The following is a 23,386-nucleotide window of genomic DNA, read 5'->3' on the forward strand; positions in this document are numbered from 1 at the left end:
AAGAATTATTTGCATCTACAAAGCTCACCATCTCTTCTATGAATCTGAATCTCAAGATTGTACTCATGTCTGTATGTATACTGATCTTTTAACCAATGCGCTCTATTTTTTTCTTTTTTAATAAATTTTAGTTTAGTTAATAAGAATTAGCTGTAAGCATGTATTTGGGTAATATCTGGAATATTCATTAACCTGGGAGGCAATGTGTCCGATCCTTTGGGATTGGTAGAACTTTTTAAAATGGTGAATAAGATTTTCAGTAATCCTCATCATATTTGACTTGGGTTTCTGGGTGGAGGCCTAAGGCTGGGTTGCTTTAAGGGAACTGTGTTGTTGGCTTCTGGGTAACCAGTGAGGTATAATATAAGCTGTTTTGTGATGGCTTGGTAAATCTAAGTTTTGGAATATCCACCAGTTTTGGGAATCATCTGCCCCATTCTTTGCAGTTCACCCTAATGGAATGACCTCAGTTATCTCCCCTGGGACTCCAGTCACAGGGAACTATCCACAATGACTCCAAGATCTCTTTCTTGAATTATAACAGCTAATTTAGACCCCATCATTTTGGGGGTATAGTTATGATTACGCTTTCCAATGTACATTACTTTGCATTTATCAACATTGAATTTCATCTGACATTTTGTGGCCCAATCACGCAGTTTAGTGAGATCCCTTTGTAACTCTTCACAGTCTGCTTTGGACTTAACTTTATCTTGAGTAACTTTGTATCATCTGCAAACTTTGCCACCTCACTTTTTATCTTTTTTTCCAGATTATTTATGAATATCTTGAACAGCATTGGTCCCAGTACAGATTCCTGGGGGGATCCCATTATTTATTTCTCTCCATTCTGAAAACTATTTATTCCTACCCTTTATTTCCAGTTACTGATCCATGTGAGGGCCTTTCCTCTTATCCCATCACTGTTACTTTGCTTAAGAGCCTTTGGTGAGGTATTTTATCAAATGCTTTCTGAAAGTCCAAGTACACTATATGCACTGGCTCACCCTTGTCCACATGTTTATTGACCCGCTGCAAATAATTCTAATAGATTGGTGAGGCATTATTTACCTTAACAAAAGCCATGTTGGCTCTTCCACAATAAATCAGGTTCATCTATGTGTCTGATCATTCTGTTCTTTACTGTAGTTTCAACCAATTTGCCTGGTAGGGAAATTAGACTTATCAACCTGTAATTGCCAGGATTGCCTCTGGAGACTTTTTAAACATTGTCATCATGTTCTCTATCCTCCAGTCATCTGGTAAAGAAGCTGATTTGAGTGATAGGTTATATATCACAGTTGGTAGTTCTGCAATTTCATATTTGAGTTCCTTCAGAACTCTTGGGCAAATACCAATTGGTCCTGGTGACTTATTACTGTTTAATTTATCAATTTGATCCAAAACCTCCTCTACTGACACCTTGATTTGGGACAGTTCCTCAGACCTGTCACCTAAAAAGAATGGCTCGGGTTTGGGAATCTTCCTCACATCCTCTGCAGTGAAGACTGATTGAAAGAATTCATTTAGCTTCTCCGCAATGGAACTGTCTTCCTTGAGTGTTCCTTTAGCACCTTGATCATCTAGTGGCCACTTTGTTTGTTTGGCAGGCTTCCTGCTTCTAATTTTTTTCTGTTAGTTTTTGAGTCTTTTGCTAGTTGACTTTTACATTCTTTTTTGGCCTGCCTAATGATACTTGACTTGCCAGAATTTATTCTCCTTTCTATTTTCCTCATTAGGATTTGACTTTCCATTTTTAAAGGATGCCTTTTTGTCTCTAACTGCCTCTTTTACTCTGCTGTTTAGCCATGGTGGCATTTTTTGGTCTGATCACTATTTTTTAAAAATTTAAGATATACATTTAATTGGAGCCTCTTTTATGGTGTTTTAAAAAGTTATCATGCAGCTTCCGTTTAACTTTCTCATTTTTGTATAGTTCCTCTTTCTGAATTTAAATGCTACTGCGGTGGGCTTCTTTAGTATCCCTTCTCCCCCACAAGTATGTTAACTTTAATTATATTATGATAGCTATTACTGAGTGGTTCAGCTATATTCACCTACTGGACCAGATCCTGTTCCACTTAAGATTGAATCAGTAATAGCTTCTCCCTTTGTGGGTTCCATGACTAGCTGCTCCAAGAAGCACTCACTAATGGTTTTTAGAGACTTTATCTCTGCATCATGTCTTGAGGTAATGTGTACCCAGTCAATGTGTGGATAGTTGAAATCCCCCATTATTAATTAGTTTTCTATTTTTATAGCCTCTCTGATCTTTCTGAGCATTTCACAATCACCATCACCATCCTGGTCAGGTTGGTAGTATATTCCTACTGCTATAATGTCATTGTTCAAGCACGCAGTGTAGTTATAGCTGTGTCAGACTCGGGATATTAGAGAGACAAGGTGGTTGAAGCAGTATCTTTTATAGGACCAACTTCTGTTGGTGAGAGACAAACTTCCTAGCCACACAGAGCTCTTCTTCAGGTCTGGGGAGGCAACTTCTGCTGTCACAGCAAAATGCAAGGCAGAACAGATTGTTTAGCATAAGAAGTTAGCGCATATTGTAAGGGGGACATGCTGAATCCTACCACCCCCCACTGGAACCCTTATGGAGTTCCAACAGAAAACTAGAACCCAAGATTTCCTGAAAGAACTATTTCCTGAACCCCCACTTCTGGTCTTGAAACAATCTCTCCATGCTCATCATCAGAAGCAAGCTCCCCACAGACCAGGACACACCAACTCAAAGTCGTCCCAGACCCTGCCAGAACAATAGATGCAAATATTCATATGAGCAAAGCTTCACTCACAGGAACATTCATAATATAAATAAACAATTAAATTAAATTGAATCAAAGGTATGAAATTCTATTAAGAAATTACAAAAATATTAACAAATATTTTCCTCCCTATTCACCGGGCTCTGAGAATATGCTTGGATATATTCCCTCAGCAATTTTCAGAAGCACCCCAGAAGGGAGGAGGATGGTACAAGAGGCAATCTGTCCCCTTCCCCACATAATGTCCCCACCCCCTCATCACCTTCACCAAGAATCCTTGCAACTTTCACAGCCTCAGTCCCACCCTCTGATAACATCACCCCACTTGTACTTCTCTGCTTGTGTTCCCATAGTAACTGCAGATTATCTCACCACCACCACTTGCCACCCTGTGTCTCTCATTTTCACTGGCCAGCCAGCCTTTTGCTTTATACACTTTATTTAATTGCTCTGCCACTACCTTGTTACTGTCTTGGCTGATTATTTCTCCAATTAGAGACAAGGGGAGGGAGGTATAATCTTTTATTGGACTAACTTCATCTGGTGTAAAATAAAATCTTTCAAGTCTACACAGAGTTCTTCAGGCCCAGGAAAGGTATTCAGAGTGTCACAGCCAAATCCAAGGTGGAGCAGATTGTTGAGCATAAGGAGAGAGCATCTGAGGTGAAGTGAGCAGTTAACACCACAGCAGTTATAGGACAAAGGAGGATTAATGAGTTAGAAATTGTTATAATAAACCATGAATTCAGTGACTTTACTGAGTCCATGATTTTTAGTGTCTAGCAAGTTGTGAATAAAAGCTCCCAGGCTAGTCTTTTGAAGGTGTTGTGCAGGTTTTCTTTGAGAACATGGACTAAGAGGTCAGTTATGGAGTGATTGTCTTGCGAAAAGTGTTCGCCCACAGGTGATAGTAAGTTTTTGTCTTTTATCATTTTTCTGTGTGACTTGATTGTCTCATTTTACCCACATAGTTGTTGTTGTGGCATTTAGTGCACTGGCTGAGGAATACAACATGTTGTGATAGGCATGTGTAGGACATATGGATCCCGAAGGGTGTGTTGTGAGGGATATTGATCAAAGTAGCAGTGGAGATATGTCTGCAGGTTTTGCCTCTGTCGTTCTGGCAGGGTCTGGGGCTTCTTTGAGTTGATGCATCTTGGTCTGTGCAGAGCTTGCATCTGATGATCGTGTGGCTGGGAGGTTGTTTGAAGGTGAAAAGTGGAGGTTCAGGAAAGATTTCTTTCAGAATTGGGTCCTCACTGAGTATAGATTGTATTTGGTTGATGATATGCAATATGGGTTCCACTGTGGGATGGTAGGTGTCAAGTAGAGGAGTGCGGTTCATGGTTTGTTTGTTCTCCCTCCCCTCCTCCCGTACTGAAGCAGATTCTCTCAGGGTGTTTGGGTGGGCCTTCCATGATGAGGTCTCCTTCTCTGGTGGAGTTTAATGAAGGTGGTTTTGAGTGAGGTAAATTGTGTTTCCTGTGCTTTCTCCAGTTGTTTTATTTGGACTCACTCATTGCATTTATTGAACTTTTTCTAAATAATTTCCCTGTAAACCCACTACCCATTGGGCATTACTTCTCCATCATACTGACCTCTGCTCTTACCCTCATACTCTACTTAGCTTTCCCATTTACTTTGTCATCAATCAGCTCCATATCCTGATCCTTCTACTCTCCATATTTCTCATGTCCAAACAAATTGATCTCTCCCTTCTGTCATTGATTTCTCACCCACACATATCCCTGTCCCACTTCAACATCCTCCAAAGACTCCTCCTTGTCTCTAGCAACATCTCCCCCAACACTGTACCTGTCTTAATCCATGCAGTCTCCATCCCCACCCCCATCCCTAAGGGCCTTCCCTCAGATTTCATTCCCATCCCAACACTGCCCCCTACATTGCCCCTCTTTTCCTTGTCTCTGGAATGCAACTGTCCCCATCATCTCTTGATCCCTTCACCTATTGGCTCTCATCAAAACCTGAATATATAGCTCTGACATTGCTTCTGCAACTACTCTCTCATGGCAGCCTCTCCTTGCATAGCCCTTGACCCAAGTCATCCCATTAGATCTCCGCTGACCGTGTCCTATTCACCTTGAACCAAGGGTGAAAATAAGCCAATACAGGCCAGTACGGTGTACCAGTAAAAAAAATGTGGTGGGCATACTGGTGAGAAAGTGGCTGAAGCATTCAGAACCGGCTTATTTTCACATCTTTTGGCTGTATAACAGCTTAAACTCAGCTAATAAAAGCCTGAATAGTGAAAACTCACTCTGTCACATTTCTTTCCCTCCTCCTCCTCTGGCCAGGCTGTGGAAGTCTGCTAGGCTCGGCATTTCACCCCCGCCTTGCACTCAGCAACAGCTGCGGCTCCTCTCCAGCTTGCAGCGGGGAGGATGGGGACTGTCTAACGGAGAAGCCCAGGGCACCTGCATAACAGCTTAAACTCAGCTCTGTCCATGGTTCGACCTGCAGGATTAGGGGCCATTTCTGGCATACTTGTTTAAATCACAGTTGTTGGTGAATTCTGCCCAGTACACAAACACAATTGGAAATGGGGATCATATCCGAGTTCAAGTCTATCACTCTTCATCAGAGGATGGATGTGATGCCCAAACTACTTGCAGATCCTTGTTGAAATGCTACTTTAAAAAAATGGGGAACGTGGTGGGAATATATGTCATGATGATGGGAGCTTATTTTTTGGCAAATGAATTTTGCTAAAGCAACAAAAGAATCACAGGAAAAACAATTAGCCTGATAGACAAAACCACAAAGAGATCGGAGGGGAAAACTGGATGTTTAGGGAAATTATTGTGCCACCTTTGAAAGAAAAAATAGTTTCCATTCCACCCTATTTATATATTGAATTACACACCTGAAATGTAGTTAGGACATATGGATGCAATCTCAGATCTCTTTCTGTGTTTGTGTCCTGCGGAGGCTGAAATTGACAAAAAATTCTCTAAGTATCTTGTATATGTCATGAAGGCTATTCTAGTTGTCCTTCAATCACTTCTCCTTCACCCTACTACTAGCCACCCATTGGTGTACCCCCTGCACCCTTTTATGCACCTGGAAGATTAAACAATCCTTGAGATCTGTTAACTTACTAGGAAATAGGGAGGGTCTAGGCGGGGCACTGCTAGGCATGGCGCAGCACAGCCCCTTGCCACCTGTCCCCTAGCTGGCTGTGGCTTTTGCCTCAGTTACTTACTCCTTGGAAGACTCAGACCAGTGCTGGGGCATACATATACATACTGTCCTTGTTCAAGCAATCAGCCATCCATTCTAGAGGCCAGGAGCATTCTCCAGGTGCACAGCCCAGGACTCTGGAATGGGGAGAGCCCCAGCACCCTTTTGGGAGCACGAGGGGGGAGACAGTGTTTCCGCAGCTAACACCTTGGGAACAGGCAAGGTCTGGCTGGGTGCCACCAGCTCGTCTGTAGGCACCCAGCATTTGGGTTGCTACTTAATCAGGTCCTGTCCCAAGGGGGCTGTTGGTCCTACCATGATCCATCCATATGGGGCATATATGTACATTTAGAACCTATGTGGATCAGAGAGATAGATGTAGATCTGTCAAGCAAGACCAGAAGATTTTATGTTCACAGGAAGATGTTCATGTGGTTGTTCTAAACGTTAGCTTTTGAGTGCCATATTGCCACATGGTAACCACACTTGCTTGCTTCTTATTGATCAAGTCTTGTCAGGTGTGCAATTTACAGTAGGAGAACAGTAAGTGGGGAAAAATGCCACCTAAGAAGCTACACATTCAACAGAGCCTAATGGGTATGTTTAAACATAAATGTGAGGAAGTGGGGGGTTGTCAGTCAAAAAGAACAGCAACAAATGAAGAAGCTGAAACTAGTCATCCACAGGGAAAGAACGCGGACACTTTTACACCTTTGTCATGTGGTGAGCCGCAGCCACCACAAAGAGAAGAGACAAATGAAACTGCTGAATTGCTGGGTAAGAAAACTGACACTCCACCACCATACCCTGCTGTGTGGTCAAAAATGCAATTTGAGGAGTTCAAAAATAAAATCCTACTGGCTTTCTGCTTCGGGCAGTAAACTTCAGTGCACAGTATGTCATGATGTTTCTGATTTGAAGCTGCATTCTGCAAGAGGGTTTAACATCTCTCCAAACTGGGCCTCTTGTGAAATATCCTGCTACAGAAAGAATAAAGAGACAGAGCTGTCCTCCCTTTGCAAAAAAATAAATGAACATAAGAATTCTGAAGCTCACATGGAGGCTGAAAAAATTCAAGCCATGGTTAAACAAGAAACTCTTCTTAATCTGAATGTTAAAAGTGAAGATGCGGCATTTGAAACTACTGCTCGTTTATTCCGAACAGCCTACTACATTGCCAAAACAAATCGACCACTCAGTGACCATGAGAGCCTGATTGACCTACAGCAAATCAACAGAATTGAAATGGGGTGTTTGTTGCATAGTAGAACAGTTTGTGGAGACATAATCAATCATATAGCCACTGAAATGAAAAAGAGAATTGTCAACAAAATCATCAACAATAAGTAAAAAATTACAAAACTTGTCGATGAATTGACTACTCTCGCTGAAAACTCGACTCTCATCATTTTTTTGAAAGCCAGTAGAGATGGAATTATGAGGCCACTTACATTTCCTCTGGACTTGATTGAGCTGCAAAGTGCAACAGCAGCAGCCATTAAAGGGGACATTTTAAAATGCTTGCTGCATTGTGTGTTCACTGAAGAACTATTATTGGAAGTGTTGATCAGCTTTTGTAGTGACAGCACAAATGTAATGTTAGGAGTCAAAGCTGGTGTTAGAAAACTACTACAAATGGACTTTCCTAATGTGATATTATGGTATTGCCTCAACCACAGATTGGAACTTGCTGTTGATGAAGCTTTAGAAGTCACTGGAGGTACAAATGACTTTAAGGCTTTTTTGGATGCATTATATTCCTTGTACAGTCAATCAACAAAAAACTCTTGTGAACGGAGTGCTTATGGCAATGAATTACACATTGTACTTCAAAAAATCAGTAAAGTGTTCAATTTAAGGTGGGTGGCGTCAACATGGAGAGCAGTCAGTCCAGTCTGGCAAACATACCATGCCTTGCCAAAACACTTCAAGGCAGCCTCACAAAACCAGTTGAGAGTCGGAAGCAAACATCTTAAATTTCAAGGACTTCACTCAAAGTTGTGTTCTGTAAATTGTATCAGAAACCTTTCTTTAATGCTGGATGTGCTGACAGAAGTGAAGAACTTGTCTGAGATGTTACAAGAACGAGCATGACCGGTCCAAAAGCAGTCAATCTAATGAAAACATAATTCAAAAGTATTGAAAGTCTAAAAACAGACCCAGGAGTTCACTCTGAACAAGCTCAGAAGGCTGAGCAATCCATGGTGTTCAAAAACAGCAAACTAAAGGGCGCTGGAAAAAGCACCAGAATCAACTCATCTCAATTCATTCAAGTGGTCGATGACAGGAGAACAAAACTATTCACAACTGCCTCAAACAAAGCCAATCAAAGCACATGCAAAGAAAGGGATTCTGATTATAAGAACTTAATTAACAATTTGTCAGTTTTGAATCATGAAAAATGGCAAGAGAATCCAGAGAATCCCCATTTTGGAGAAAAGGAAATTAGAGCATTGGCTGACCAACTGAGAATAAATCAACAGGAAACACACTTGGGATCTGTGGAATTCAAGGCTTCTGGAGGAAAAAAATGTTCTGGAAAACTGAAAAACTTGTCCTTGCAATGGACACCCTGCAAGCAATGCTGACTGCAAAAGGAGATTCAGTGCAATGAACAACATCATTACAGTGAAATGGACCGCACTTACCACTCATCATGTGGCAGACTTACTATTCATTTCATGTGTGGGACCTCCTTATACTCAGTGAAATCCTATGCCATATGTAAAATAGTGGCTTGGAAAGGGCCGATGTGCGCATATTCATCTCAAGGCATGGCACGAAAACAGGGAGAGCAGTGAGATCAGCTGTACTGGCCAATGTGTGAATTTCTATAAGGTTGTTCCAGTCCCATCCATGGATGCCCCTTTCTTGCCCCCGCTCACACCTTCCATGTGCCAGGACTGAGCTGGGGGCTGGGGAGGATTTGCTGTGGGTTCCCCTTGGAGCTGCCCCCCACCCACCACATGCCATCACTGTGCGTGTTGCTGCCACGTGCTGCCCCCGGACCTCCGTCTCCTCCGCTCCCTGCCTGGTGGCCCCTGTGCACAGCTCCCTCCCGCAGCCTGGCAGAGCAGCAGCTGCTGAGTCTGGAAGTTTTCCTGAGGACACCATTAAACAGCAACCCAAAAGCTGGGTGCCCACAAACATGCTGGCGGTGCCCAGCCAGACTTTGCCTCTTGCAGAAGTTCCCGAGGTGTTAGCGGGAAACACTGTCTCCCTCCGCCCCTCAAAAGCACACCGGTGTCCTCTCCACTCCAGAGTCGTGGACTGCATGCCTGGAGAATGTTCCTGGCTGCTGAAATGGGTGACCACTTCCTTTGCACAAGGACAGTATGTATGTGTCACAATGCAGCCGCCACCAACAAGCAGTGACCCCAGCAACCAGCCCTCACCAGCTGCTGCCTGCAGAGAGCCAGCAGCTGCTGCTGCACCTGGCACTGGCCTGGGTACACCAAGGAGTAAGTAGCTGAGGCAAAAACCACAGCCAGCTAGGTTGACAGGGAGCAAGAGGCTGCGCTGCACCATGCCTAGCAGTGCCCTGCCTAGACCCTCCCTATTTCCTAGCAAGTTAATAGATCTCAAGGATTGTTTAAACTCCTGGGTACATCAAAGGGTGCAGGGGCACACCAATGGGTGTCTAGTAGTAGGGTGAAGGAGAAGTGAATGAAGGACAACTAGAATAGCCTTCATGACATATACAAGATACTTAGAGAAAAATTTGTCAATTTCAGCCTCCGCAGGACACAAACAACACAGAAAGAGATCTGAGATTGCACCCATATGTCCTAACTACATTTCAGGTGTGTAATTCAATACATAAATAGGGTGGAATGGAAACTATTTTTTCTTTCAAAGGCAGCACAATAATTTCCCTAAATATCCAGTTTTCCCCTCCTATCTCTTTGTGGTTTTGTCTATCAGGCTAATTGTTTTTCCTGTGATTCTTTTGTTGCTTTAGCAAAATTCCTTTGCCAAAAATAAGCTCCCATCATCATGACACATCTTCCCACCACGTTCTCCATTTTTTTTTAAAGTAACATTCCAATGAGGATCTGCAAGAAGTTTGGCCATCACATCCATCCTCTGATGTGGAAGGATAGACTTAAACTCGGAATGGTTGCAGATTCCCATTGAATTTGTGTATTGGATCCAAGGCAGAAAAAAAAAAAAACAACAACCATGAAATAAACAAGGATGCCAGAAATGGCCCCTAATCCTGCAGGTTGACCCATGGACAGAGCTGAGTTTAAGCTGTTATGCAGGCACTCTGGGCTTCTCCGGCAGCCAGTTCCCTCCTCCCTGCCACAAGCTGGAGAGGCACCATGGCTGCTCCTGAATGCAAGGTGGGAGGGAGGCACCGAGCCTAGCCACCTTCTGCAGCCTGGCCAGAGGAGGAGAGAAATATGACAGAGTGAGTTTTCACTTTTTAGGCTTTTATTCCAATATTGAAGTTTTATTAGAGACAGTATTGGTAGTAGTAGCTTTAATTTCTATATCAAAGTCATGCAAAGGGATCCATGAAGTTAAGTGTGTAGGAGAGGTGGTTTGCTTGCAATATGACTGTACCGGTAAGAAATGTAAGTTACTTTCACTCCTGCCTTGAACTCCCTTCATCTCCTGGTCCTTGCTGAAATCTCATTTTCCCCACTCTTACAGTTACCGTATTTAACAGTGGTCTCTCCTTCTCACATTCTTCACCCTTTGACAACCCCAAGTAATGTGTGGGAAATCAGACTTTCCCTCTCCCACTCCCTCTACTTCCAACCTATCTCTTCTCTTCCTTTCCACCCTTTCTCTTTGATTTTGCAACTCTCCTTCTGACTCTATACCTCTTTCCTTTCAGATAGCTGTAAATTACCACTCCCATGGTTCCTCCTTGTCAGCCTTCCTCTATGATTTTATCATCTCACTCTTCCTCCACTCACAACCACTGACTTTCAATCTGAGCAACTTCAGCTGTCACATAAACATCCAATCTAACCCTTCTTCAACCTCCTGCTTCCCTGCTCTCATCTCCATGTTTGACTTTCAACTCTCCTATTGACCAAAATAGCTGTTTATTCAACATTATGATGAGTGGCCATTGCTTTCTCATGGATTTCTCATTAGCTGAGTTCCCTCTCTCCGATGACTGAGTCATCTCCTTTGGCATCATCCATCTGCCTCCTGATGCCTACAAGGTATTTCCTGGACTTTTATTCCATCAATGAATATGTATACATGTGTGTATATTAATTATATTAGAGCAGTATTTCTAGGGAGTGTAAAAATATTAACAAGCCTATCAGGAGTGTAATGTGGCCAAATATAACTGTATCCAAGGCATACTCAGCACTTTATTTCACCCGATATAACAAGTTGATTACCCTGTATGGAAGCACACAGAAAGTACAATTAATTATTACACTAATGTGTTTCTGCTTCCTAAATATTAGGAACCTTTCACCCATTCAAAAAGGAAATGGCCTTTCTGTGGTTAATAAGAATGACCAATAGTGCTCTATTTTCCATATTCCATTATTTAAAATATTCAAGGAATATCTTTCATTTTAATTAAAATATCTTCAAAGCCAAGTGTTTAGTAATTTGTGTTCTTTGATTCAGTTCAGGATGACCCATGTTGGAAATAACCTGACCATTTAAGTATAATTGGCAGTTATGTCAATAATGGATTAAGAATTCATGGAATAGAGAATGACTCATCTATCTATGTAAAAACATATTTAAATATTGTAGTATATAGGAATTGGATATTATCCCTTTGAATAGTCTGAGAGTCCTCCAGTGGCACTCACTGTCTTCTACTTTTCAGAAGCTACCAGAACACAGCCAGAGCAGAAGTTTACATAGGTAGCTAGTCGTTGCATGTTGTGTATAGTTAGTAAACATGGTTATCTGCAGTGTAAAGAGCAAAAGACTCTACCTTGCCTTGCCTAACCTATCTAAATTATTGCTTGGAGAGAAAAGTACCAACAATACCAAACTGTCCCTCAATCTAGCTGATTTCTTGTAAGTGTCATTTAGAGGTGTGTTTGAGGAGAAGAGGGTAATGGAATTGGGATCAGTTCAAGGAGAGCATTCCTTGCGTAAGGTCCAGTGTGCAAGAAAGCACAGAATGCCTGAGTAAGAAGCTGATAAATGGTCAGATAAGTTTAGAATCATTGGAAGATCAGAGGAAGTGTGCGTGTTTGCAGGGGAGCAGGTGGCAATATGATTATTCTAGAGTAGAAACATGATGGTAAGTTGTGAAGGGCTTTGAATATTAAGATGGGTACTTGAATGTGCTGCAGTGAAACAGGGATGTTAGTGGAAGGCAATAGGATCAGAGTGGCATGTATGGAAGATAAATTTAGAAACTGTATTTTGAATGGAATGCATAGGATGGATGTGAGTATCAAGGGGGCCAGAGAGGAGGACATGGCAGTAGTAAAAATGGGAGATAAGAGCCTGGATGAGAATTTTAATTGTTTGGACAGAAAGAAAGCAGTGGATTTTAAAGTTAATATGAAGAAAGAAACAGTAAGATTTATGTATAGACTGGATGCGTGTGTCAGGAGAGAGAGAGGAATTAAAAATGAACTATAGGTTATGGACTTGATTATCAGGTAAGATGGGGATATTTTCAGTGACAGAAAATGTGAGCGAGTAGGGTATTGGAGAAAAAACTCGGAGTTCAATTTTGGCTATGAAAAGCCAAGGTAGGACATCCAGGAGATGTTAGAGGCTGAGAAATTAATGGGGTTTCTTTAGTGGATGTAGAGTTGTCAAGTGTTTTGGCACAGTATAGGTTGACCCTACATCTTGGGATAGTCCCTTTTTTAAGCCCTGTCCTGGCCATCCCAATTTCTTTATCAGAAATGTGCATTTGTCCCATTTGCTCTTGCCAACTGATAAAGTTAGCAAGAGCAAACAGGACAAATGCCCACTTTTGTCAAAAAAAGTTGGGTGCGGTGCAAAGGAACCCTCCTGGGGCAAACGGAGATGCCAGCCTGGCAGGGAGAAGGAGGTTGGGCTGGCGGGGAGCGGGAGGAAGGGTTCCAGTGTGTGCAGGAGCCAGCAGGGTTCCAGCAACCAGCAACAGCCTCCAGCAGGGGGCCAGCAGGGTTTGAGTGACTAATGGGTAGTGACAGCCTTGAGCAATGGGGCCGGCAGGGTTTGAGTGACCAGTGACAGTCTGAGCAGGGCATACCTTCACCCTGTGGGAGGAGGGGAGAGAGAGCCTTAGGCCAACCCCGTGTGGTGTCCCTTCTTCCCATTGGGAAATATGGTCACCGTAGCACAGTAACCCCAGATGTTCAATCACCTTGTCATAACACCCATTAAAGCAGGCAATATCCTAGGGGGCTTCCTTTATTATTTAATTTAAAAAAGTTTATTGAGCTTTCAAAACACACTGTTTAACGAAATTTCCCAAACTCAGTTGCTGGCTTATGTATTTCCTTTGATATTTTGAAAATGAATTGGAAGTTCCTTATCACTTTGCATTTTATTTATTTTGTTAAATGTTAATTGTTGTCATTTATTTTAAAATGATAAATACAATAAAAATGCGTAACACAACTGCAGCGAACAGGAAAAGAATACAATAACAGAGGTATTTTTGTTGTTGATGTTTGCAGAGCTATAATACTAGTCTTTTTAGGTACAATTTAAAAACCATTTTCCCAGAATGATCTTGGGAGATAGATAGATAGATTTTCTCAGCTAAATGGAAGTTCTGTACCTTCTCTTTTCATGGAACAATTAAAAATTGGATATGAAAATAAAACGTATTTTGCTTTGAAAGCGACTAGTGTATGCTTGTTCCCAGTAGTGGGAATGTTTTATATATTTAACACTAGGACTGGATACTCTTAAGGAAACTGTATGATAAGTTTTTTTTTAAACTGTAACAACATTAGGAAAAGCAAATGTAGGACATAATGCTGCAAGCTGAATTAGGACCTCTGCTCCCATATAAAGCCCTACTGAAGTCAAAAGGACAGTATGATATTGCTTAATTAGCAAAGTACTTTGGATTGCTTTAAAAACAGCATAAAGAAATCATTAGTTTGCTATAACATTTCACTGGGAGTGATAAATGTGTAACTATTGTTGGGGCTTTCAGTTGCTTTTCCCACTGCTTTATACAACAAAACTTGTGAGGCTATTCTGCTGTCCTTGGATATTATCTCTTGAAAAGCTAAAAGGTTTTTGCTGAAATTTTACTTTTCCACTCTTCATCACTTATCAATTGATGTTAAACTGTTTTTAAATGTAACATCTCTATGCATAACATTGGCATGGAAATACATTAAGAAATCCAGTCACCATCTTTTATTAACTAAGCACAGTATCAGCTTGTTATGCTTATTTTACCACTTTGACAAACTCCATTTAGGCATGTACTTACGTACTTTGTTGAATCGGGGCCTCAGTTTGTAGCATTTAGCTCTTTCCTTTTGGGAACCTGATTCAGCAAAGTACATGAGCACATGCTTAAATTGATTCCTATTCAGTGGAGCTTAACCATGTGCTTGAAGTAAAGAATATACTTAAGTACTGTCCTGAATAGGGATGCTATCCTGAATTGAAACCTCACTATCCTGTCCTCGTCTGTTTCTTGCCATTCTTAACCAGTTTGCTGCCTCTCTGTAACCTGCTCCAGGGTAACCCCAAAACATTTTTTTTTAAAACAAAGCAATTCTTTACTGATAGTCCCATATGTCTGTATGTAGAGAACATAGGCCCTGATCATACAAACACTTATGCACATGCTTAACTTTATCACATTGCAAAGTTATGCACATGCATAAATGTTTGCATGACTGGGGCTATAATTGGCAGCTGATGATTGTCTGCTGATCAAAATATATGTGTCTGTGTCTGTCTGATTTAGCATTTAATTTATTTTCAAGTGATTTGATATAAAAGTGCAATAATCAGCCAAAACATTCCCAAGACAAGCAGCAGCCAACTTTGGACAGTCAAATATTTGGCTGGGATCATGAGACCATTTCAGTCAAGCTGCTCTCTGACCCTTCTCACAACTTTTGTTTTTTTCAATGTATTTATAAGTAATATTGAAAACTGTGAAATGAGTATTTTTAAGATGAGTTTGAGAACCAGTTTGACTGAAGAGTATCCTCTCCCAAACCCTGCAGTGTGAAAACAACTCACTCAGCTGGAGTCCTGCCACCAAGTCCACCATCAGTCAATAAGTCAGTCAGCCAGTCAGTCAATGTAATCCTTTCTTTGAGAATTTGTTCTGTTCTGGTGACCTACCATAAAATGTTGTGCCTCTTGATTTTGGTTGGGAACAGAAGTACCAAAACACTAGGAAAGTGATGACCTTGTGGTACTTCGAGCCTAGTCAAAATTACGGATTGAATTTCATACGAAAGGTTTTGGATAAATATCCAAACTGTTGAATTCTTATCCAAATCAAAGCTAAGCCTTTTGAAATTAGCCCATCGTTAGCATAAATTTTCAGTCAGTGCCAGCACTGATCTGATACATACCAAAATCCTAGAAGTTAAAGGTTGCAAAGTCAGTTACAAATCTCTTGTGTTAGAATGTTTTGTACAGTGTGTAAAGTGAAAGATTATTCAGTGTGCAATAACTGGTCCATAGATCAGACCCTCAGATGATGTAAATCACTGTAGTTCCTTCCACTGACCATTTTTTCCACTTACAACAGCTTTATTGAAAGAGTGATTACCACAGTTACATAATTAGTTTGAAATCTAGGTAAATGCTGTTTCCATCTTGGAGTTAATTATATCTGAAATGTGTGTGCCAGAAAATAGATTTCCATATACTTAAAATAATCTTTTAACTTTGTTGTGCATGCAAAGCAATGAAATTTGTGATTTTGTTGAAATGCCTGCTCTAGTGATTCATTTATTCATTTTGGTGACCAGGTACAGATCCAGCTTTAGTTTGTGTTAGAAAAAATACAAGATCATTTATGACCAAAAGCGGTTCCCACCCACTGTTGTAAATTCTTGATGAATTGGTTTCTGAAAGATCCATATCAGTGCCTCCCATGGAGATCTAAATAATGCATAGGTTCTTGTTCATTATAATTACTTTGTAATGCCTTGGAGCTCTGAGCATCAATTATTAACATTCTGCCTTTAACAAGGTATGATACTTCATTAGCATAGCCTAATAACTATTCTCTGTTGACATCTGACCCTCTAAAGAAGACAAAGCATCTGCCGAGGACCTTAAAAATACTTACTGACTCTATGGCACATAAAATTTGCATATTATTATTTAGCTACTACTGGCCTACAGAGTTCATGTAACATACTTCCATATAATAGGAATTATGAGAGTTAATTACAGACATATTTGTTGAATAACCAGCTTAATAAAGCACCGGAAGTTTATAACAGTGATGAGCCCGTTTTCATATTAATTTTTCTGAAGGTATTCTAGTGCTCCAAGAGAATGCACTCCTACATAATATATTTTGAAAATTGAATTTTTAAACTTCACTTTAGGGAGTCATTGAAATTTTAGAGTTGGTAAATCTGTCAGGATTTGCATTTCCATCATAAAAGTGTTCATGTGCAAGTGTTATTATGTCTGTTCTTGGTATTACCGAAACATCATATACCTACACACACAATGTTCCAGTTCCCTGTAGATGAATAGATTGTTCTCTGATTCAAGCAGACTTTCATTTGCAACAGATTACTGATGTGATCAAAAGGATGCAAAATAATATTTACAAGAGATGAGCTTGGATTTTTAAAAAAAAAACTTATTTACACTTGAGAGGGTAACACATTGAAAAAAGGAATGTATTATAAAATGATAGAGAGAAGTTCAAAATAAGAAAAAAAAAAACAATTGTTATAGGAACTTGTGGTCCTCAGGATTTATTCACTAAGTATTTTTATGTTATATCCGAAAAAAGCCATTTGAACAACAACAATAATATTAGTTAATTAGAAACCTGTTGCTGATATTGTCTTTGCCTGATAATAGGCCTTATTACTAACTGCCTGGCTTGTGAACTACAGAATAAACACCAGATTTGTAGTGTATTATTGAAGGCACGTGGAGCTTATTTTTAACTTCATGTAAACTCAAAACACACAGGCCCCAATACTGCAAGTTGCTCTACACTGTCAAGCCCCTGAATCCATGAACGGTTTCTTTGAGTTCACGGGCACAGGTGATTGCCTGGATAGAGAAGGATCACGGCTTTAGACTGCATGCCAGAATATCCATTGGCTTATTTTGTAGCCCATACGTTGCTTTGAACCTTTAGTACATTGTCATTGATTGACAATACCCTGTTTTCATGGGCTTCTTATATATTTTTATTGTATAATGTAATATGTCAATCGGGAGGAAAAAGGGAGGGTTTTTGTTGATATTCCATCCAATATGCTTCAGTCATTGAGACTTACTTCTATTCTCCATTTCAAAAATGTGCAAATGCATATATGTTAAAAAAAGAAAAAAAAGAAAAAAAAAAGAAAAAAAAGCTGGTGCAGGTAGCAGCATCTAAAGTTAAGGCTTCCCAACACAGTTTTGAGTGCTTGACTTTGCAAACTTAAAGTAGCCTTTTGTATTTCATGTGTAAAAAGAGTTCCATACAAAGTTGAGACGCTAAGATATAGAACCTGTAAGACAGAAAATTATGACGCAATCTTAAGAGTGGTGTTTGATGCTGTGAAACCATAATTATATTTATTAAGGTCTGATAGAGAGAGAAACAATTCAGAAGCTGTCCCTACTGCAGGAATATTTTCTTTGGTAATTTCCTGGTCCTTTCTAACTCTTCAGTTCAGAATTGATCTTTAATAGGAACTTCCCCCAACAGCCCTTACTGTACATTTAGCAGGGCCAAGCATTTGCAACCTAAAGTGACAATTTTGTAACAGCATCTCTTTCTCTCTCTCCCCTCAGATGTAGTATATATTCTTAATTCCTGTTATGTTTCCCCCATCTTATCTTTTCTTTTTTCATAGATTCATAGAATTTAAGACCTGAAGGGACCATCATGATCATATAGTCTGACCTCCTGCATATCGCAGGCCTCACCCACCCACTCCTGCAGTAGGTTCATAAATTCTGGCTGTGTTACTGAAATCCTCACATCTTGATTTAAAGACTTCAAGTTACAGAGAAGCCATCATTTACTCTAGTTCAAATCAGCAAATCACCCATACCCGTTGCTGCCGAGGAAGGTGATATAAACCCTTCAGGTCTCTGCCAATCTGACCTGGGAGAAAATTCCTTCCCAACCCCAAATATGGCTATCAGTTAGACCCTGAGCATATGGACGACATCTACCAACCAGATACCTGGGAAAGAATGCTCTTTAGTAACTCAGAGCCCTCCCCATCAAGTGTCCCATCTCTAGCCATTGGGGATATTTGCTAACAGCAGATGCAGATGGGCCATATGCCATTGTAGGCAACCTCATTATACCATCCCCTCCATAAACGTATCAAGCTCAGTCTTGAAAATGCTAGGTTTCTTTTCCCCCACTACTCCCTTTAGAAGAATGTTCCAAAATTTCACTCCTCTGATGATTAGAAATCTTTGTCTAAGTTCAAGCCTGATCTTGTTGATGGCTAGTCCATTTGTTCTTATTGTTTTCCTAAGGACAATGGTCCATTCTCTCTCTCTCTCTCTCTCACTCTCTCACGCACACACACACACACACACACAGTGTGAGTGTTGGGGACTGGAATGTATTGTTCCAGTTCAGAGCTAAGTTATACATTTTGGCTCTGATTCCCAACCTCCCTGAGGTCAGGCTAAGTGAGCTTTGATTTGAGCCCTGTGATTATACAATATTACCTCTGTCATAAATATAAAGGGAAGAGTAACCACCTTTCTGTATACAGAACTATAAAATCCCTCCTGGCCAGAGGCAAAACCCTTTCACCCGTAAATGGTTTAGAAGCTGAGATAACCTCGCTGGCACCTGACCAAAGTGACCAATGAGGAGACAAGATACTTTCAAAGCTGGAGGGAAGGGGGAAACAAAGGGTCTGTCTGTCTGTGTGATGCTTTTGCTGGGAACAGATCAGGAATGCAGGTCAGAACTCCTGTAAAGAGTTAGTAAGCAATCTAGTTAGATATGCGTTGGATTCTGTTTTGTTTAAATGGCTGGTAAAATAGGTTGTGTTGAATGGAATGTATATTCCTGTTTTTGTAATTTAAGGTTTTGCCTAGAGGGATTCTCTGTTTTGAATCTGATTTACTTCTTAGCCTATAGTTTAGTCTGACATGGTTTTGTCTCCCACATACTCTCTATGCCATGTTCTGAGTCCTGTTCATTGCAGAAATACCATTGCTTGACTGTACCTTTACTTCAACTTAAATGGCAGTTATACCTAATTGTTATATCTTTCCGTAACACAGTATCATTGCTGATTTATGGGGATGCTTCTAGCTATTTTACTCCTATTCACTTTTCCTCTTTTATTTCTTTGTTGTTGTTGTTTTTAATAGAATAGTTGTTTCTAGTACCCAGAAACTATTCTATTTTAATAGAATAGTTGTTTCTAGCACCACTCAAGTGGTGAATATCCCGTTACAGGCTGTTATCTGATAATCTGAAAAAAAAATCAAAATGCTATCTGAATTGTTAATAGTATTCAAAAGCAGATTACATGTAGGTAATTATTATTTGAAATTTAAAATCTTTTTTCCCTTTGGGACAGTGAAGGAAGCCATTACTTTCTTAGCAGAAAATAAAATAAATGCTAGTTTGTTTACTTTTGTGTTTGTTTTTTACAGAAGTAATATCACTGGAAGGCAAATATTGTATTTATATTCCAATTTTTAATATCTGCCAAAAATCTCATTGTCTAATACAAATTTTAATGCTAAATAAAATTAGCTCAGAAAGCCAATATCAATTAAGATAGCAGGCTTCCAAGAAAAAAAGTGCAATAAGCTTTTGAAAATAGCTATAGTAATCAGACATTAAAGTAACATCTTTCCAATGCCTTACCCCTTTGGATGATCATCAACAGTCAGAAAGTAGGGATTTAACCAAACTTTCTGTAATTCATTGAAAAATAACCTCTGTCTAAACCCTGTATTCTGATGGAGTGATTGATTTTTTTTATAGTAACCCATATCGGTATTTTTACAGTTCATTGTCAGTTCATTAATTGTATAAATTGTGTGCTTTGAAAGGTAACTAATTCTGAACTTTCAAGTTTCTATCAAAGCTCCACCCACAGATATCCTGTATAACACAAGCTTTTGCACATGTGGGGAAATTGAAGTTTGCAAGTTTGCCAATTAAAACAAAAAGAAAGACAACAGTATGTGAACCATTACTAGCTTTAGGGGACAGGATTTTGACTGGGATTTTAAAGTCCTCCAACCCTTAAAGACTCTTGGAAGTCTGCAATAGATATTGCAATAGATATTGTATGGGGGAGGTTTAGATTGGATATTAGGAAAAACTTTTTCACTAAGAGGGTGGTGAAACACTGGAATGCGTTACCTAGGGAGGTGGTAGAATCTCCTTCCTTAGAGGTTTTTAAGGTCAGGCTTGACAAAGCCCTGGCTGGGATGATTTAACTGGGAATTGGTCCTGCTTCGAGCAGGGGGTTGGACTAGATGACCTTCTGGGGTCTCTTCCAACCCTGATATTCTATGATTCTATGATATTGAGGACTATAACATTAGCGGTAGGAATAAGTGCATACTGATACCTATGATAAAACAAAGTATAACTTTTTGTGAGCTTCACCCACTGTCATTTCCCTGTGGCTATGCAATAAAGATCAGTAGTCCTGTGTGTCCCATCCTGATTAGATGTCAGAACAAAATGAAATCTTGGCAAAAATAGGTTTACTGAAGCTACCAGAATCTTTTAGTTTAGAAGGGAGTCTGTCAGACAAGTATTAGAGGAATTTAAAGAGCTTCCAAATTAGCCTGTAAACAAGTTACAATGAAAAGCAATGGGAGAGGCTGAAATCATCCATACTGTACACATGGCAGGCCCAAAAGCATGGGAGATCTCTAGTACTTTCCAGTGAGAGTATGTAGGAGAGAGCAGTAACGCAAACCCCATACATTTACTGTCATGAGACAAATTACCCCAAAATCATGAGATTGGCTTAAAAATCATGACATTTTAAAAAGGTGTTCTCTTTAATTGCCTTCTTGCTGTTGAACCTTTAGGGTTCATGGTTTCAGCCTATTCTCCATAACTATGAGGGCTAGAAATTGTGATGTAGCTAGAACTGCCTGTAAAACTATTTTGTTTTTTTGTTGTAAAAAAATCACACCCTTAATTGAAATAATATCAGTAAAAAAACTGTGGGTAGATGAGACCTTAGACCATGATTCCTCTCCTTTAATTCTGCCCCTACACCCCCTTTCCTGGAGAAGGCTTGATACAAAATCCTCACCAATTTGCACAGGTGAACACAGGCCCAAACCCTTGGATCTTAAGAACAATGAAAAAGTAATCAGGTTCTTAAAAGAAGAATTTTAATTCAAGAAAAAGTAAAAGAATCACCTCTGTAAAATCAGGATGGTAAATACCTTACAGGGTAATCAGATTCAAAACACAGAGAATCCCTCTAGGCAAAACCTTAAGTTACAAAAAGACACAAAAACAGGAATATACATTCCATTCAGCACAGCTGTTTTACCAGCCATTAAACAAAAGGAAATCTAACTCATTTCTAGCTAGATTACTTACTAACTTAAGGAGTTCTGAAGAGCATTCCTGATCTGTTCCCAGCAAAAGCATCACACAGACAGGCAGACCCTTTGTTTCCCCCCCTCCAGCTTTAAAAGTATCTTGTCTCCTCATTGGTATTTTTGGTCAGGTGCCAGAGAGGTTTGATCTTAGGGTATGTCTACACTATGAAATTAGGTCGAATTTATAGAAGTCATTTTTTTAGAAATTGTTTTTATATAGTCGATTGTGTGTGTCCCCATACAAAATGCTCTAAGTGCATTAAGTGCATTAACACGGCGGAGTGCTTCCACAGTACCGAGGCTAGCGTCAACTTCTGGAGTGTTGCACTGTGGGTAGCTATCCCACAGTTCCCACAGTCTCCACCGCCCATTGGAATTCTGGGTTGAGATCCCAATGCCTGATGGGGCAAAAAACTTTGTCGCGGGTGGTTCTGGGTACATGTTGTCAGGCCCTCCCTCCCTCTGTGAAAGCAATGGCAGACAATCATTTTGCGTCTTTTTTCCTGAGTTACCTGTCCAGACGCCATACCATGGCAAGCATGGAGCCTGCTCAGCTCACTGTCACTGTATGTATCCTGGGTGCTGGCAGATGCAGTACTGTATTGTTACACACCAGCAACAACCCATTGCCTTGTGGCAGCAGACGGTGCAATAGGCCTGAAAACCATTGCCATTGTGCCCGAGGTGCTCCTGGCCACCTTGGTAAGGTCGGTCAGGAGAACCTGGGCAGACATGGGAGCAGGGACTAAATTAGGAGTGATTCGATCAGGTAATTCTCTTTAGTCCTGCAGGTAGTCCTATTGTACCATCTTATGGTGAGCAGGCAGGAGATGAGGATGGCTAGCAGTCCTATTGCACCATCTTCTGCAGAGAAGCAAGGAGATGTGGATGGCTTGCAGTCCTACTGCACTGTCTGCTGCCAGCCAAAGATGTAAAAGATAAATGGAGTGGATCAAAACAAGAAATAGACCAGATTTGTTTTGTATTCATTTGCTCCCCCCATCCCTCCCTCCCTTCGTGTAATCAATGGCTGACAATTGTTTTGGTGAGGTCTGTCAGGGGCACCTTGAAAACTTTAATGGAGATTCAGTCCTGCCTGAAATACCAGAGGAAGGGATAGCTTAGTGGGTTGATCAGTGGCCTGCTAAACCCAGGGGTTTGAGTTCAATCCTTAAGGAGGCCATTCTGTGAGAGAGTTGTTTTTGTTTCTCCTTGATGTAAAGCCACCCCCTTTGTTTATTTTAATTCCCTGTAAGCCAACCCTGTAATCCATGTTGTCAGTCGCCCCTCCCTCCGTCAGAGCAACAGCAGACAATCATTCTGCGCCTTTTTTTCTGTGCAGATGCCATACCACAGCAAGCATGGAGCCCGCTCAGATCACTTTGTCAGTTAGGAGCACATTAAACACCACACGCATTATCCAGCACTATATGCAGCACCGGACCCTGGCAAAGTGAAACTGGGCGAGTAGACGACGTCAGCGCGGTGACAAGAGTGACGAGGACATGGACACACGCTTCTCTCAAATCACGGGCCCTGGCAATGTAGGCATCATGCTGCTAATGAGGCAGATTCATGTGGTGGAACACCGACTCTGGGCCCAGGAAACAAGCACAGACTGGTGGGACTGCACAGTGTTGCAGGTCTGGGACTATTCCCAGTGGCTGCAAAACTTTTGAATGCGAAAGGGCACTTTCATGGAACTTCGTGACTTG

The sequence above is a fragment of the Lepidochelys kempii genome, chromosome 1 (assembly GCF_965140265.1).
Source record: "Lepidochelys kempii isolate rLepKem1 chromosome 1, rLepKem1.hap2, whole genome shotgun sequence".
In the NCBI taxonomy this organism is placed as follows: Eukaryota; Metazoa; Chordata; order Testudines; family Cheloniidae; genus Lepidochelys; species Lepidochelys kempii.